The 18,860-nt window shown below is 34.8% G+C and overlaps 1 pseudogene; it reads right to left on the reverse strand.

Annotated features, from left to right (window-relative positions):
- Positions 1-2,188: 2,188 nt before the first annotated feature.
- Positions 2,189-18,860, reverse strand: part of LOC119524383 — a 76,985-nt pseudogene continuing 60,313 nt past the window's right edge.

Below are 18,860 nucleotides of genomic sequence, written 5' to 3' on the forward strand. Positions count from 1 at the left end.
CACTTTACAACAAGCAGAATTGAAGTACTTTTGTTGATTCTAAAAAAAAAACACACACACTCCTTGGTTTTGTCAGGATTATCATCCTAAGGGAAGCTTAATATGCAGCTAAAAAAAGCATGAAAATCAGTATCTTTTAGCCTTCTACTTTTGCTTCAATGTGTATAGATGCCTAAAGATTATGTTATTTGAGAAACTTGTTTGAGACTCTGAACCTCAAATTAGCACATAAACCTTGCCTACTTAGGAAAATTCCTCCTCTAATTGTGAGGCAATATTACTAGGCTTATGGCCTCTAATTTTGAAGAGGCTTCATATCCAATCTCTTCCATATATTGCTACAAATAGAGGATATCCAGGCCTTCAAATGGGCATTTTTCTTAATTAATTCAATGAGTGAATATGTATTATTCAGTTACTAGTTCCTGAGATGTACCATTTGCAATATTTTACTGCATAGAACTTACAAGTAATATTTATTATTTATTACTGAGATAATGATGCCCTATTCAAATAATAGCAGTTATGGACCTTAAGAACTTTTAAAGGATTATAGGTAATTTCAGAAACTTCATTATTTTTTAAGCTTGTGAACACAAACTGAGTTTTATTAACTGTAAATATCTCAATGTACATACACATTTTTCCTCTTCCAAGTTATTTAACTGCCAAAATGACCCTTACAGACTACAAACATTGTAAAATGTGTTTGATTATTAGTTTATAAAATTTACCTTTCAAATGATACATCTTTATGGAGACTTTGAAATTATATTTTAAGAGTTTATTTACAATCATTGAAATAAGAAGGTTCCATAAATCTTACAAGTAATCATAATCACAGGCTCCTTAAACTCGCAACATACATATATATTTCAAGATTAAATAGAAGCCCATTTTCTTCAAAAGTAATTTCTACTTCTTTTTCATAAAAATATAAAAAAGACTTAGCATTCATAGTGTTTACATATTGAACCCAAACCAAGATTTTTCTACAAATGATATCACTTTCCAAAAAGTTTAAAAGACATCACAGAATAATATGGTGTTACAACAAATTTCCTCATTACCACAAAGTATTTTGCGTTTAAGAAATATTGTGCAGTATTTTCTTTTAAACCTGACTTTTATGCTAGATTTAAATTTTGTATATGCCATGCAAACACATCAGGTTTAATCCAAGTCATACATATTTATGCTATAAACTGTCATATGTGAGCAGTTACCATATTCGCTGACATACAGTAATTGCAGAAATGGCAAAAGACCATATTTATGAAAGAGAAAAAAATCTTTTTAATAAAAGGCAACCAACACTGCCCTAATTTTCTGCAAAAATTACCTCTTCCTCCCACCTCTTTTCTCCCTTTAATGGTAGCATGCCATTACTCAAAGATATTTATATCACTTTTATTTAAGATAGCTTTTTACATGGTTGTTTTTTTTTTTCTGATATGCTGAAGTTATCAAAAGGCACCAAGATTAGATTCCTAAATAGTTTCTGATTTTTTACCCCTTTTTAGATTCCTCTAGAATGATTTTCCTCACGCAAGTGTTACTCTGAGAACATAAGGAACCAGAAGATAATGAATGCTACAACAATGTGAGAATTGTACCATTCAAAAGGTGTAAATATATAATAAGTTCCTTGAACTTTTCATTTAGACCAAGAAATCAGAGAACCTTTCTGAATGTAAACATAAAAATAGAGCACATTTATCAACAGTAGGAAAACTCATAACCTTACAACAGCAAGGTATTAAATCTTACAGAATAACACATAGCCAAAAGCATTAGAAATTCATTGTCTGAAATTCTGGTACATTATTCTGAAAATATGTCTGAAAGATACATACCATTAACATATAACAAAATATGGCATTTATTTCACAGGGGAAAAAAAGATAAGTTTCATCACAATAACAGATATACTGGATTTCAGCTTTGATTTCAGAGAAATATTTTAAAGATAAAGCAAAACAAAATTTCTCTTAAAATAAAAGTATATGTGTAATCAATTATTAATACTTTTTATGCTCTTACAATGTAAAATGTAAAAACATTTGGAAAATTTTGAACTTTATAATGTTTGAACAGTTAATCTTTTTGGCCTTAACATATTTTAAATTCCCTTTAGAGAATCCCTTTAATGTTTTCAGTCCTCAAGTCCAATATGGATGGACCAATTCTATTTCTTTTTCTTCTTTGGTGGTTCATCCTCAGAGCTGCTATCTGAGCTGGTGCTATTGCTACTGGAGGAGCTGGAATCTGAGTCTGAATCAGAGGAGGAGGAAGAGCTTGTGGAGGAAGCTGAAGACTTTCTCCACTAGAAGAGCTTTCACCAGTGTCACTATCCTCTGAGGGGGATGAGGTAGAAGTTTCTTCACTTTCTGATGAAGAATCACTGGCTGAACTGTCCCTGCTATTGGTACTGGAACTGGTTACACTCTTAGAACTTGTTTCCTCAGTCTCTTTTCCTACGTTAGTTTCTCCAAAGCTTTGTTGTAATAATAATCTGCTTTCTTTTTCTTTTAAAGTTTTCTTTAGTTATACTGTTCTTGAAGGCCTCTGTAGGTGTTTTTTTCCTGTACATACATAAGTCCAACTGTCCAAATTCTAAGCATTTCTGACATCTTACATGTTGCTTATTTGCTTCCCATTTTTAGCTTGCAGGTGTACAAAATCAGGTGGCAGGCAGGATTCTGCAGGCTGTGGTTTGCTGAACTGCTTGTCTCTGGGCTATGAGATGGGCATGGGAGCTGCCATCTTAGCACAACTTCATGGGTTTTATTTTAATTTCACTAAAACTTTGTTGATCAATATCAACTCCCAGGAAATTGTAACTTCTACAGGCAATGCTGTCAGTTGTGGGCCAATCAGAAACAGAAAATAATTTCCATTGATGGGATCTCTATTAATTGTACCTGGTTACTATTTTTAGGAGAATACGTCAATAGAACCTTTTCCTCAGCATCCCATAAAAATGTGACAAACTCCTTTTAGCATACGTTTCCTAAGTCACCTATGTCTTTTCTGAATACTGTAGATGACTTGCCCATAAAAAAGAATTTTTCATGGATAACGATGGCTAGAAGAATAAAATATAAGTTTTGTGTTTAAAATCACACCAAATTAAATAGTAACCATTACCCTTATTGATAGGAATCCATTTTGATTGATGTTTTTGGGTATTTTCCCGTGAATTGAGATGATTTACGATAAGGTAACTGGTAGCATGGGAGATGGAAATAAAAACAAATTTTTCATAAGAATTTTACCACTTCCATCTCCCATCTAATGATAAAGAATGCAAAATCCTTGAAAGTGACTCTTCTAAGGGAAAAGAAAGAGATAGCATTTTTCACATTTATAGATATAAGTGATTCTTTCAGCTATTCTCTGCTGTCTCTTTTATCTGCTATAGGGCTGTTTTCCAGGATTACTAGATTTTTAATAATATATTAGATAAAGCACAATAATAAAATGTTTTCTTCTTTGATGAATTTTGGTTTCAGTATACTGTTCAGGGCAATATAATAAATGTACATACTGCAATTTCAGTAGATCTTCACCTTATTTCAACTTATATTTTTAAAATTTTCTACAGATTATTTACAATTTTATATTGATTCTACAATATTTATTCCCAATGTTTGATTTTTGGTATTTCTCTTTCTCCCACATAAACAGGCACTGGAAAAAAGAACATATTTGTCACACTGCCTGCTTTATATTAATTTTTAATTTAACTACACATAACATTTGCAATATTATGTGTTAAGTAATGAACTATAGCACACCAATTTACTATCGTTTTTATTGCACATTATAAAAATATGTTACCTTGTCCTACACAGACCACCAGATAAAAATTGGTCATCAAGTAAAACCTTCTTTATTATTAAACACATTGCATCAAGGGAGAACACGAACCTTTCAGACACTCAGAAGGAGTAATTTAGGGATGATATTAAGAAAGCTAGGTGGCTAGGATAAAAAGGGTTAAGGTAGAATTTTCAAAATAGGGAGCTGCTTGAAACTAGGCAAAGTTCAAAATATAATAGCTTTTTTTTATTAAACAGATATTTATTAAGTCATTATAATGTAAATGACAGCACTTTCCTAGGTGCTGATGAGATACTGGTGAAGGAAAGTGACACAAACCTCTGTCCTCATGGAAGTTTCATTCTAGTGGGAGACACAAGGCTAGGAAAAAACAGTTGACAAAATGAAGACTCAAAATCCATTTAAAGGGGGACTGAAACCAATAAAATTGAATTTAATGGACAAAAAATATAGCATTTTACATTAGAGTCCAATAAATTAAATGGACAAATGTGAATGGGAAATAGACAGATTTATTCATGCAGTGAACATTTATTGAGTCATAGACTGCTGGGCACTGGCACTTTTGAACACCTAATATTGAGAAGCTCATATTTAAGACAAAGAGATAGACAAGGACATTAGAGCAGTGTACAATGTAAAAAATAACCAAATTTTATACTGTGCATTACGGTACCACTTAGAAGAGAGACATATCCAGATGTGTCAGACACTCTTTCTTTAGAGTGACACCCAAACTATCTTGAAGGATTGACAGGCCTAAATCAAGAAGGTGATTGTGGAATGAGAAGAAGGAACATTCCATGTTAGAGGAAGTACATGTGCAGAATTTATACCCACAAGTTGTTCCCTAAGGATGCAGCGAGAATCACAGCAAAGACTTGTCTGTCATAATAAGAAATCTCAACTTGATCTTTAGCTGTCAGGAAGTATCATTAGGTTTCTTTTTGTTTGTTTCCTTGATTTATTTAAACTTAACAGTGGGTTTATTCAAAGAAAGGTGTTATACACATTTTTATATTCATCAATAAATGATTGTGAAAAAAATCACAAAGATAACTTTATAAATAACAAGGGCCTAGAAGTTGAAATTCTTGGTGTAAAACATAGAGTGGATTTTACCATGTCAACAACAGGTACCAGAATTCTTTAGCCAGGGGATGTCTTTTTTTGTCTTTATTTTATTATTCATCTGCCCATACACTGTAAAGGGACTGTCAGTCACAAAGTTTACATAATCACATGGTCACATGATAAAATGTATATAGTTATACAGTCACCATCAAGAATCAAGTGCACTGGATTACAGTACAACAGTTTCAGGTATTTCCTTCTGGCTATTCTAATACACTAGAAACTAAAAGAAATATCTATATAAGGCATAAGAATAACCTCAGGAATGACCTCTCAACTCTATTTGAAATCTTTTAGCCACAGAAACTTTATTTTGTATCATTTCTTTTCCCTCTTTTAGTCAAGAAGGCATTGTCCATCCCATGATGCCAGGGCCAGGGTCATCCTGGGAGTCATGTCCCACATTTCCAGAGAGACTTACACCCGTGGGAGTCATGTCCCACATAGAGGGGAGAGTAGTAGTGAGTTTACCTGCAGACTTGGTTGAGAGAGAGAAGCCACATCTGATCAAAAAAAGAGGTTCTCCAGGGGTGACACAGGCATAATTACACATAGGCTTAGCTTCTCCTTTAAAGGAGTAAGTTTAATAAGAGCAAGCCCCAAGATCGAGGGATTGGGAGCCCCTAATGCTTGGGAGAATATCAGAAATTCCCCAGGTGGGAAAGTTCATGATTTCCATATTTTCCCCCAGTCCCTCAAGGGGACTTTGCAAACACTTTTTAAATTTCTGCCCCAAATACTCTGGGATGTATCAGGGTTTTACATTAACCCATACAGAATAACAAGATCTCATTCCCTATTCCAGGTTCCATGAAATAATGTTGTATAAATAAACTGACCATACAGGTTAAATTATGTAGTATGCTACAGAGAATATCAATTTTGGTCCAAATAAACATCTCTTAAATAAGAGTTAAAATTCAGAAATGGATGTGACTGCTGTAAGAGCTTACAATCAAAGAACCTTTACAATAAGCCTTATTGAACATTCTGTACTCCTGCATTGTTGATAGCCCAATCTCTGCCCAATTCCATCTCCTGACAAGCTATGCTACCAAATCCAATTCTCAGCATTTGCTCATTATAATTAGTTTATATTAATGGGGGCTTACAATATTCCTTCTTTTATTTCTGGTTTATTTCATGCAACATAATGTCCTCAAAGTTCATTCACCTAGTTGCATGCTTCACAACTTCATTCCTTTTGCAGCCATTCAATATGCTGTTGAATTTATACACCAGTTTGTCCTTCTAGTCACACATTGATATACCCTTAGGCCACCTCCATCCATTGCAAAATGTGAATAATGCTGCCATAAATAGCAGTTTGAAAATGCCTATTCATGTCACTGCTTTCAGTCTAACAAGTATATACCAAATAACAGGGTTGCAGGATCATATGACAACCCTATATTTAGGCTCCCATGAAACCATCAAAGTGCAATCCAGAGGGGCTGCACCTTTCTACTTCCTTACCAACAGTGAACATGTATATCTCTCTCTCCACATCTTCTCCAGTGCTTGTATCTTTCTGTTAAATTTTTAAACAGTTTTACTCACCTACTATACAATCCATCCTAAGAGAATAAACAATAGCTCCTGGTATACCCATATAGCTATGCTTTCACCACTACAATCTATATGAAAATATTTCCATTTTTCTGAAAAGAAATAAGATAAAATTAAAAATAAAGAATAAAAAAAAATGGGAGAAACTACAACAAAAACAAAAACAATCCTATACCCCTCACTTTTATCCCCCTTTTTATTGGTCCTTTTTTTTCCAGATAATTTCATTCAACATAATGTCCTTAAGGTTTACCCACATTGTTGCATGCATCATGACTTTATTCTGTCTTATAGCTTCATAGTATTCTATCATATTCACTCATCAGTTAATGGAGATTTGAGCTGGTTTTATCTCTGGGAACCAGGAGTAATGCCAGTATAAACACCAATGTATAAAATTCTGTTCATGTCCCTGCCTTCAGTTCTTCCAAGTATATACCGAGAAATGGGATTGCTATTCTATACTTGGCAATTCTGTACTTTGCTTCCTGAGGAACCAAAAAAACAGCCTCCAGAGCAGTTGCACCATTCTACATTCCCACCAACAGTGAGTAAGTGTACCTCTTTCTCAACATCCTCTCCAGCACTTGCAAGTTTCTGTTTTTTTGATAATGGTCATTCTAGTAGTTATGAGATAATGGCTCCTTGTGGTTTTGGTTAGCACTTCCCTAATAGCTTCTAAAGTTGAGCAATTTTCATATGTTTTAAGTCAATTGTATTTCCTCTTTGGAAAAGTGTCTCCCCACATCTTTTGCCCATTTTTCAATTGGGCTGTTTGTCTTTTTGTTGTTGAGTTGTAGGATCTCTTTACATATTCTGGATATTAAACATGTATCTGATATGTGGTTTCCAGGTATTTTCTCCCTTCATGTAGGCTGCAGTTTTACTTTCCTGACAAAGTCCTCTGATGCAAAAATGCATTCAATTTTGAGGAGATACCATGTATCTCCTTCTTATTTCATTGCTCACACTTTGGGTATAAAGTCTAGGAAACCACCTCCTATTGCCAGATCTTTAAGATTTCCCTACATTTTCTTCTAAAAGTTTTGTGGCCTTAGCTCTGATGCTTAGGTCTTTGATCCAATTTGAGTTAATTTTTGTTTAAGGTGTGAGATAGGTGATCTCTAATTCTTCTGCATATGGATATCCAGTTTTCCAAGCACCATTTGTTGAAGAGGCTGCTCTGAACCACTTGTGTTGACTTAACCACCTTATCAAAAAACAATTGTCTGTAAATGAGAGGGTCTGTTTCTGCACATTCAATTCAATTCCATTGGTCAGTATACCTATTCTTATGCCAGTACCATGCTATTTTGACAACTTTTGCTTTATAATATGTTTAATATCAGGTAGTGTGAGAACTCCCACTACATTTTTCTTTCTCAAGATATTTTTAGCTATTCAGGGCAAACTTCTCTTCCAAATACATTTTATTTTTGGTTTTTCTATTTCTCCAGGTAAGTTGTTGGGATTTTAAATTGTATTGCACTTATTCTCTAAATCAACTTGGGCAGAACTGACATCCTAACTATATTTAGTCTTCCACCCCATGACCACAGTATGCCCTTCCATTTATTTGGGTCTTCCTTGATTTCTTTTATCAACTTTTGTAGTTTCTGTATATAGGCATTTTATGCCCTTCATTAAATTTTTACTAAATATTTGATTTTTTTGCTTGCTTTTGGAAATGGAATTTTTTCTTGAATTCCTCCTCAGGTTGCTCCTTACTAGTGTATATAAATACTCTTGAATTTGGCATGTTGATCTTTTGTCCTGTCACTTTCCTGTACTCATTTATTAGCTGTAGTAGCTTTGCTTTAGATTTTTTGGGATTTTCCACATATAGAAAATATCATCTGCAAACAGTGAAAGTTTGACTAACTCTCCAATTTGGATGCCTTTTATTTCTTTTCCTTTCCTAATTGCTCTAGCTGGAACTTCCAGCATAATGTTGCATAATATTGGTGATATGTGCCTACTTATCTTATTCCTGAATTTAGGGGAAAGCTTTCAGCCTTTCCCCATTGTGTGTGATGTAGCTGTGGGTTTCTCATATAATCCCTTTATCATGTTGAGCAAGTTTCCTTCTATTCCTGTCCTTTGATATGTTTTCATCAAGAAAGGATGTTGACTTTTGTCAAATGCCTTTTCTCCATCAATTGAGATGATCAAGTGGGTTTTCCCCTTTGCTTTACTGATGTGGTGTATTACCTTGATTTTCTTATGTTGAACCACCCTTGCATACCTGGAATAAAACACACCTGGTCAAGGTGTATAATTCTTTTAATATGCTGCTGGAATTGATTTGCAAGTATTTTGTTGAGGACTTTTGCATCTGTATTCCTTAAAGAGATTTGTTTGTAATTTCCTTTTCTTGTAGTATCTTTGTCTGGCTTTGGTATTAGGGTGATGCTGACTTCATAGAATGAGTTAGGTAGCTTTCCCTCCTGTTCAAATTTTTTGAAGAGTTTGATTGGTACTAATTCATTTTTGAGTGCTTGATAGAATTCACATGTGAAATCAGCTGATGTGGATTTTTCTTTTGGGGGAGGTTTTTGATGACTGATTCAATTTCTTTAATTGTGATTGGTCTGTTGAGGTTCTGTGTCTTCTCAAGTCAAGGTTGGTTGTTCATGCTTTTCTATGACACTGTCCATTTCATCTGATTTTTCTATTTTATCTTATGGTCACTTATTGCATTGTCTCTTGTCTCTTGTATTTCTGTGGGATCAGCAGTTATGTCTGCCTCCTATTTCTGATTTTATTTATTTTCATCCACTCTGTCTATGTTTATCAGCCTAGCTAAGGGTCCATTGATTTTCTTGATTTCCTCAAAGAACCATTTCCTGGTATTGTTGATTCTCTCTATTGTTTTCATGTTCTCAATTTCATTTATTTCTGCCCTAGTCTTTGTTATTTCTTTCCTTCTGTTTGCTTTGGGGTTCGTTTGCTTTTTGTTCTCTAGTTTTTCCAGGTGAGCATTTAAGTCCTTGATTTTGCTCCTTATTCCTTTTTTAATATAGTCATATAGGGCAATAAAATTTCCCCACACCACTGCCTTTGCTGCATCCCATAAGTTTTGATATGTTGAGCTCTCATTTTTATTTCCCTTGAGATATTTACTGATTTCTCTTGTAATTTCTTCCTTGACCTGCTGGTTGTTTAAGAGTATGTTGTTTAGCCTCCATATATTTGTGAATTTTCCAGACTTCTGCCTGTTATTGATTTCCATCTTCATTCCATCTTGATCTCAGAGTCTTTTTTACAATTTAAAACTTTTAAAATTTATTGAGACTTGCTTTGTGACCCACCAAGTCATCCTTCTTGGAGACCTATACATGAGCACTTGAGAAAACTGTGTATGTTTCTGTTGTTGTGAGCCATAAATATCTGTCAAATCTAGTTCATTTATCATGCTGTTTCATTTTGCTAAAGCTGCTGGAATGCAATACACCAGAAAGGGGTGTTTTTCTCAATGGAGATTGATTAGGTTACAAATTAATAGTTCTAAGGCCATGAACATGTCTGATTAAGGCATCAAGAGGAAGATACCTTCTCTGAGGAAAGGCTGCTGGCATCCAGGGTTCCTCTGTCACATGGAAAGGCACATGTTAATGTCTGCTTGTCCTTCTCTACTGGTTTCTGGTTTCAATGGCCTTGTCTCTCAATTCCTTGCTCATTTCTCTCAGGACTATTCTTTTCCAGTTCTCTGGGCTTTTATTCTCTTTTATCCTGTTCACAAATTACTCCAGTAAAGGATTAACACCCACCTTGAATAGGCTGTGTCACATCTCAATTGACGTAGCCTAACCAAAAATGTCCCACCCACAATATGTCTGCCCCACAAGAGGGGATAAAAAGTACTTGGCATTTTTCTGAGGTACATAACAGTTTCAAACAAGCACACTCCACAACTCTGGACCACAAAGACATGTTCTTATCATACACAAAATTCATTTATTCCATCACAATATCACAAAACCTTAAATCATTTCAGTAACAATAAATGACTGCAAAGTCTTATCAAAATCAGGATGGCGTGGTCAATCACAAGACAAAATTTTCCTCTGGTTGTGGACCTGTGAAACTTAGAACAAGTTATCTGCTTCCAATATATAAAAGAGGGAGAATCATAAGATAAATATTCTCATTGCCAGTATATAAAAGATGGAAAGTCATAAGATAAATTTTCCCATTTTCTGTTTGAAATGAAAATGGGTACCTGGTCCAAAACAGTTCTGAAAACCTTTAGGGCATACTTCATTTTATTTTAAGGTCTTAAAGTCATCTATAGAATGACCTTTTATCCTCAGAGCTTGAGAGAGCAGCAGTTCCACACTCTCCAAGGGTTTATGCTGTGGCCTTGCTGTCTCCAAAGAGCAGGGTGAGGGTTCCAACATCAAGCATTGGGGGACCATGTTGTTCTTGGTCCCACTTTCTTCAAGCATCTGGGTGGCAGTTAGACCCCCTGCCATCTTTGGGGCACACTCTCAAGCCCCTTAGAATAGTAGGGTGGTGGCCAGTCTCTGCCCAATCCCTGGGTAACCAAGGGACAGTCTTTGTATTACTTAATACCAGAAGTGCCAGTACATCACTTTTTGCTGTACTCTATTTCTTACAACAATGACTAAATTCAGCTCCCTTCAAGAAGAGGTGACAATACATGAATACCAAGAAATGAGGTTGATTGGGAGTCATGTTATAGTCTACCCACCACACCTCCCACCTATAACAATGAAAGTAACCCATGCTATGTGTCTGTCTCTCTATCTACCCACCTACCATTTTCTAGGTGTGCTGATTTGAATCTGTTTTGTACCATAGAGAAGACCATGTTCTCTTAATCTACTATTGTGGATGCAGACTTATTGTGTTTGGGATCTTCTGGTTAGGTCATTTCAATTTCAGTTAAGAGATGACCCAGCCTATTCAAAGTTGGTCCAAATACTTTCCTGGAGTACTTTGTGAAGAGGATGAAAGACAGTAAAATCCCAGAGAACTTAGAGAGAAACACCCTGGAAGAAACAAACAATAACCCACAGGAGCTGACAGAGAGAGAAACATTGAAACCAGAGAAAGACCAGCAGACATTGCAATGTGCCTTACAGTGTGACAGAGGAACCCAGATTCCAGCAGCCTTTCCTCAGAGAAAGTATCTTCCTCTTGATGCCTTAATTTGGACTTTTATATGGCCTTAGAACAGTAAATTTGTAACCTAATAAAACTCCATTGAAAATGCCAACACATTCTTAGTGTATTGCATTTCAGCAAATTTAGCAAACCAAATCACTAGGTATATACTTGGAAGAACTGAAAGCAGGGATATGAGCAGACATTTGCTCACCAATATTTCTAGTGGCATTATTCATGATTGCCTATAGATGGAAACAGCCCAAATGTCCATCAACTGATGAGTTGATAAACTAATTGTCTTATGTACATAGGATGGAATATTATGCAACTGTAAGATGGATTCAAGTCATGACACATGTAACAGTGTAAATGAAACTTGTGGACATTATGTTGAGCAAAAGAAGCCAGAAACAAAAGTAAAAATATTGTATGGTCTCACTAATATGAACTAAATTTAATAAGCAAACTCTGAGGGTTAAATTAGAGAACACAGGTTACCAAGATATAGAAAGAGAGCAGAAATTGGGCAAGCAATGCTTAAGGAGTACAAATGTTCAATAATGTTTATTGTGAAGTTCATAAATGGAGAGCAGAATGCTGTGTGATGGTAGCACAATACTGTAAGTGTAATTAAGCAAGCTGAGTGTGATTATGGTTGAAAACAGTAATGCTAGAGATATTTGTGTCACCAGAAGGCAAGCTAGAGGATAAAAACATGACTGTATAACTTAGCAAAACCTAGAGTGGAAAATGATGGTGGTTAATTGTACAAATACAAGAAAGTTTTTACATGAATGAGAGCAATGTACATCCCTATTACAAGATGTTAAAAATGGGAAGGTATTTGGAAAAAATATGATTGATATAAACTAAGACCTATAATTAACAGTAACACTGTAATATTTTTCATTAATTTTAACAAAGGCAAAACACCAAAGCTAAATGTAGATTAGAGGGGGCTATAAGGGAGGGGTATGAGATTTTCTTTCTTTTTTTTTTTTCTTTTTTTCTTCTTTCTTTTTGGAAGAAATAGGAATGTTCTCATATATATTGCAGTGGGGAATGCATAACTATGTGATTATACCAGAAGTCATTGATTGCACACATAGGATGGATTGTATGCTGTGTGAATAAAACTGTTTAAAAAAAATAAGCAGAAAACTGCAAGTATTGGGGGAGATGTGGAGAAAGTAGTATTCCTATTCACTGTTGGTGGGTAAGGGGAATTGTGCAGCCCCTCTGGAGGGTAAGGTGGCAGTTCCTCAGGAAGCTGGGTATGGAGTTGCCATGTTATCTAGCAATCCAGTTCCTAAGTATGTGCCCAGAAGAATTGAAGGTAAGGATATAAATAGACATATGCACACTGTTTTTCATGGTGACATTATTCACAATTGCCAGTGTATGGAGGTGGCCCAAGGGTATATTGACTGATGAGCAGAAGGACAAATTGTGGTGTATACATAAGATGGAATATTGTGTAACTACAGAAGGTAGTGAAATTGTGAGGCATGCAACAATGTGAATAAAACTTGAGGACATTATGTTGAGTTAAATAATCCAGAAACAAAAGGACAAATATAGTATGGTCTATAATATTTTCTGTATGTTAAAACTTCAACATCTGTGTGAGACCAAAAGGAAAAGACGTTTATTTTATCCAAATTTTAATTCTCTGTAGCACACTATCTAATTTATCCTGCCTGGTCAGTTTATTTAAACAACCTAATTACAAGGAACACAAAATAGAGAATGAGATCTTGTTATTCTGTACAGGTTAATGTAGTACTGTGATACATTGCAGAGTATTTTGGACAAAAAATAAAACAGGTATTTCCAAAGTCCCTTAAGTGACTAGAGAAAAGATAGGGAACTAGTAAACTTCCACACCTGAGGAACTCCTGAAACTCCCTCAAGCATTAGGGACTGCCAATTCAGTAAGCCAAGCCCTCGACCTTGAGGCTTGCCCTTATGAGAATTATTTCTGTAATGATAATACTAAGCCTACTTATAATTATTCCTAAGAGTCAGTGCAGAGAACACTTCATTAAAACTCCTCCCTCTCATGTGATCATTCTCTCAACCTTCAATGATATCTGGGCAATGACAATTCTAATTTCTTCTTGCTAAAAAGTGGTGTTGAGACATTATGGAGTAGAGGAGTGAAGCTGGCTGATGTTCTCTGGATTTGAGGGCTTATCTGGCATAGGGACAATCTGATGGCTTTAAGTTTTTAAAAATTAACTGAAGTAAAACTTTTATGGAGTCTTAGAGCCCACTGTATTCTTTAGGGTTTTCAGAAATACTGTTGGTTGGGGCTTGGCATGTGGTGGCAAATTGCAATATCTGGCTGAAACTTGCATAAGACTAACCTCCGGAAGGAACTCTTGACTATTTAAAATCTCTTACTCACTGAAATTTTATTTGGTTCATTCCTTTTCCCTTTTTTGGTCAAGATAGCTTTGTCAATGTCACAATGCCAGGGCCAGGCTCATCCCCGGGAGTCATGTGCCATGTGTCCAGAGCCTTGTACTCCCATGAGTCATGTCCCACACAGGAGGGAGGGTAGTGAGTTTATTTCAAGAGTTTGGCTTAGAGAGAGAAGCCCCATGTGAGCAACAAAAGAGGTGGTCTGCAGGTAACTTTTAGGCATAATCACAAGTAGGCTTAGCTTCTCCTTTTCAAGAATCAGTTTCAAGATCAAGGGCTTGATTTATTAAATCGGAATTCCTTGATGCTTGTGGGAGTATCAGGAATTCCCTAAGTGAGGATGTTTAATATATCCACATTTTCCCACTGTCCCTCAATAGGACTTTTGCAAATACATTTTTATTTTCTGCTCAAAGTACTCTGAGGAGTATTGGGTATCATATTAACCTGATCAGAATAACAATATCTCATTCTCCATTCTAGGTTCCATGCAACCATGTTGTTTAAATAAACTGACCATATGAGTTATGTTAGAAAGGCTGCTACAGAAAATATAAATTTACTACCAAATAAACCTCTCTTCACTAATAGTCAGAACTCAGGAATAGAAGTGACTGCTGTAAGAGCTTATGATCTATGGCCTTATACAACAAGCCTTGTTGAACACTCTGCACTCCTGCATCAGCAATTGCTGAAACTCTGTCCATATTCTATACCCTGTTACCTATGCTCTCAAATTCAATTCTCAGCATTTGCTCAATATAGTTAGTTCATATTAATGAGGCCATACAATATCTTTCCTTTCATTTCTGGCTTGTTTCACTCAACACAATGTCCTCAAGTTTCATTCATCTAGTTGTATGCCACATGACTTCACTCCTTCTTGCGGCCATTCAATATTCTGTTGTATGTGTACACATCAGTTCACCTTTCATTCACCTGTCAATGGGCCCTTAGGCCACCTCCATTCACTGCAAATGATGAATACTGCTGCCATAAGCATCAGTGTGTAAATATCTATTCTTGTTCCTGCTTTCAGTCCTTTGAAGCATATACCAAATAAAGGGGTTGAAAATCAAATGGAAACCCTATACCCAGCTTCCTGTGGAACCACCACACTGCCCTGAGTAGGGTCTGCACCATTTTATTTCCCTACCAACAGTGAATAGGTACATGTCTCTCTCCAAATCTTCTCAAGCACTAGTATCTTTCTGTTTATCTTTTAAACTGCTTTATTTTCACACTGTGCAATCTATCCTGAGTGAATAATCACTAGCTACTGGTATAATCACTTGATTATGCTTTCACCACCACAATCTATATGAAAATACTTCCATTGCTCCCACACACATACACACCAAAAAAAGAAAAAAAAAGAGGAGAAAAAAAGATAAAATAAAAAAGAATAAAGAATAAACAGTAAATAAAATTAAAAAAAGAAAAACAACAAGAATCCATACCCCTCCCTTATATCCCCTCTGTTGATTAATGCTGAGGAGCATTGTGTATTGTCCTTATTACAAATAATGAAGAAATATTACAATGTTATTTTTACTGTAGACCCTAATTTTCATTGATTGTAATTTTCCCCATATACCATCCCACAATCAACACCTTGCAATGATGAAATTCATTTATTCCCCCTCATGTAAAACTTTTCTTATATTTCTACATTTAATCACCATCATTCTTCACTCTAGGTTTTGCCAAGTTATATACTCCCAGTTTTATCCTCTATCTTTCCTTCTGGTGTCACACATGCCCCTAGCCTTCCTCTTTCAACCATACTCACACTCAGTTTTGTTCACTATACTTACAACATTGTGCTGCCATCACATTGTATTGTGCTATCCATTTCTGGATCTTTACAAGCAATCCTGTTGAAAATTCTGTACTCCTTCAGCATTAAATGTCCAATCTCTACCTCTTTCTATCTCCTGATAACTTGTGTTCTTAGCTCAAGCTTCCAGAGTTTGCTCATTATAGTTAGTTCATATTGGTTAGACCATACAGTATCTGTCCTTTTTTTCTGTCTAATTTCACTCCATATAGTGTCCTCAAGTTTCATCCACATTGTTATACATTTTTTATGTTGTCTTACAGCAGCATAATATTCTATCATATGTGTATACACAGTTTGTTTATCTACTCATCCATTGATGGACATTTGGGCTCTTTCCATCTCTTGGCAAACATGAATATCAATACTATAAACATTGGTTTACCTATGTCCATTTGCATCCTAGCCTTCTATACTTAGCTGCCTGAGGAACCACCAAACTGCCTTCCAGAGTGGTTGCACCATTCTGCATTCCCACAAACAGTAAATAAGTGATCTCTTTCTCCGCATCCTCTCCAACACTTGCAGTTTTTTGTTTTCTTGATAATGGCCATCCGAGTACCTATGATATCTCAATGTGGGTTTTGAGCATCTTTTCATATGTGTTTGAACCCTTTGATTTTTTTTTCCCCTTTTTTTTATCATCATTTTATTGAGATATATTCACATACCACGCAGTCATACAAAACAAATTGTATTTTCGATTGTTTACAGTACCATTACATAGTTGTACATTCATCACCTAAATCAATCCCTGACACCTTCATTAGCACACACACAAAAATAACAAGAATAATAATTAGAGTGAAAAAGAGCAATTGAAGTAAAAAAGAACACTGGGTACCTTTGTCTGTTTGTTTCCTTCCCCTATTTTTCTACTCATCCATCCATAAACTAGACAAAGTGGAGTGTGGTCCTTATGGCTTTCCCACTCCCATTGTCACCCCTCATAAGCTACATTTTTATACAACTGTCTTTGAGATTCATGGGTTCTGGGTTGTAGTTTGATAGTTTCACGTATCCACCACCAGCTACCCCAATTCTTTAGAACCTAAAAAGGTGAACCCTTTGATTTTAATTTGATTCATCATTTTAGTTTGAGTAAATTTGGACTTTTTCAACTTTTTCCTTCATTTATTATGAAGATCTTATCTGTCCCTTTTGTTCTGTAACAGTGATTAAAGACATTATTTATGAGTTTCCAATATTCCTTTCCAAAGATAAATACAACTTGATCATGATGTATTATTCATATTTATATATTTCATTAGAATCAATTTGCTTTATTTTGGTAAGAATATTTTCAGGTATGTTCTTCCTATATTTTTCCTTGTAATTTCCTAATGAAATTGTTTTTGTTTTTTTGTTTTTGTTTTTTACAAACAAACACAAACATTTCACCCCTCTCCATCAATCTCACCTCCTATAACCTCTAATCTGCTTTCTACCTCTGATACTTTATACAATTTTTTGTCTCTTATAAATGATGCCATGCTATTTTGTCTTTTTTGTCTTGATGATTTCACTGAGTACATTTTTAAAGTTATTCCACCTTGCAGTGTATCTCAAAAGTTCAATATTTTTTTCTTAAGGAAAAATAATTTTCCATTATGGTATGAACCACATTTTGTTTATAGATTAATTTTTTATGTACATTTGGGCTTTATCTAGGTTTTGGTTATTAATAATGCTTCTATGAATATTGGTATACAAGTCACTGCTTGTTACTCTTTCACTGTCTTTGAATATATTCTTAGAAGTGGGATTGTAGAATTTTTTATCATATTAAAAACATTTCATTCACTTTTCATGAGTGTTTTTAATTTTGTCTTTATCAATTTTTTCTTTTATAATGTGAAAATTTAATAATTTTTCTCCTTTATTCTGTAGCAGAGATTAAAGATCACCTTTTGTTTACTTTTAGTTCAGTTTTATTGAGATATATTCACATACCATGCAATCATCCATGGCATACAATCAACTGTTCACAGTACCATCATATAGTTGTGCATTCATCACCCCAATCTAGTTTGGGACATTTTCCTTACACTGGAAAGAATCAGAATAAGAATAAAAAATAAAAATAAAAAAGAACACCCAAATCATCCCCCCATTCCACCCTATTTTTCGTTTAGTTTTTGTCCCCATTTTTCTACTCATCCATCCATAAACTGGATACAGGGAGTGCTATCCACAAGGTTTTCACAATCACACTGTCACCCTTTGTAATCTACATTGTTATACAATCATCTCCAAGAGTTAAGGCTACTGGGTTGGAGTTTGGTAGTTTCAGGTATTTACTTCTAGCTATTCCAATACACTAAAAGCTAAAAAGTGTTATCTATGCAGCGTGTAAGAATGTCCACCAGAGTGATTTCTCAACTTCATTTGAAATATCTCAGCCACTGAAGCTTTATTTCATTTCATTTGCATCTGTCTTTTGGTCAAGATGTTAAAGATTACCTTTTAAATGTTTTTCAGTATGGCATTTCAAAAATTACATACTAGGTCATGATGCATTATCATTTCATCTTTCATTACATTCAATTTGTTTATTTATTGGCTAGGAATTTTTTTCCACATATGTTTTTCTATACATTGTTCCATGTAATTTTATTGTGTAATTATGATAAAACATGTTTGGAAAATATTCCTCTTTCTTAATCTGTGTAACATTTATGTTATTCTTTCATTTATTTTTTGAAATAATTTTCCAATTTGCTATTGAAGCCATGAAGACTTCATTGTATTTGTGGGTAGATATTTAACTGTGGGTTCAAAATTCTAATACATGTAAAACTACTTGGAATTTCAACTTCTTTTCATATCAACTTAGCATTTTGAGGGTTTTCATTTTATTTTTGTAGAATTTGTATATTTTCTGTAAATTTTATAGTAATATCTAATCTTT

This window comes from Choloepus didactylus (genome assembly GCF_015220235.1).
Source record: "Choloepus didactylus isolate mChoDid1 chromosome 11 unlocalized genomic scaffold, mChoDid1.pri SUPER_11_unloc1, whole genome shotgun sequence".
NCBI classification, from domain to species: Eukaryota; Metazoa; Chordata; class Mammalia; order Pilosa; family Megalonychidae; genus Choloepus; species Choloepus didactylus.